Source organism: Penaeus monodon, chromosome 20 (genome assembly GCF_015228065.2).
Source record: "Penaeus monodon isolate SGIC_2016 chromosome 20, NSTDA_Pmon_1, whole genome shotgun sequence".
Classification (NCBI taxonomy): domain Eukaryota; kingdom Metazoa; phylum Arthropoda; class Malacostraca; order Decapoda; family Penaeidae; genus Penaeus; species Penaeus monodon.
Window position 1 is genome coordinate 3314543 of NC_051405.1, and position 418 is coordinate 3314960.

General features: G+C 59.3%; 1 protein-coding gene across 1 annotated transcript in view; it reads right to left on the reverse strand.

Moving 5' to 3' along the window:
• LOC119585595 (failed axon connections-like) overlaps nt 1–418 on the reverse strand; it is a gene marked incomplete in the record, with an annotated part of 32193 nt that overhangs the window by 18306 nt on the left and 13469 nt on the right.

Sequence of the window (418 nt, forward strand, 5' to 3'; positions counted from 1 at the left end):
TCATTCGTAGAAGACGCAACAAATCTCGCCGCGATCGTTCGACGAACCAGCATCCATTTTAGATCTGTCGCTCCCGTGCAAATGCCAGGGTGGAGGCTCTGCGTGTTGGGGAACAGCAGTGATGGAGGAAGGGAGGGAGGAGAGAATGGAGGAGAGTGAAACGGAGAGAAAGATGGAAGAAAGAGGAAGTAGAGAAGGACTAGCGTTCAAAGAAGGGAAGAGGAAGGGAAGAGGAAGGGAAGAGGAAGGGAAGGGAAGGGAAAGAGTGGGAAAGATGGAGCGCGGGGGGCGAGGGGGCCTCCAGCCAAGGCGTAAACAGGGCGCATCCCGGCGCAGACGTGGAAGGCAGGTCCTTTGTGCCGGGAGAGCCTGGCGGTGGCGCTGGCAGGGTGCGGGCGAGAGCGGGTGCGCTGCAAGC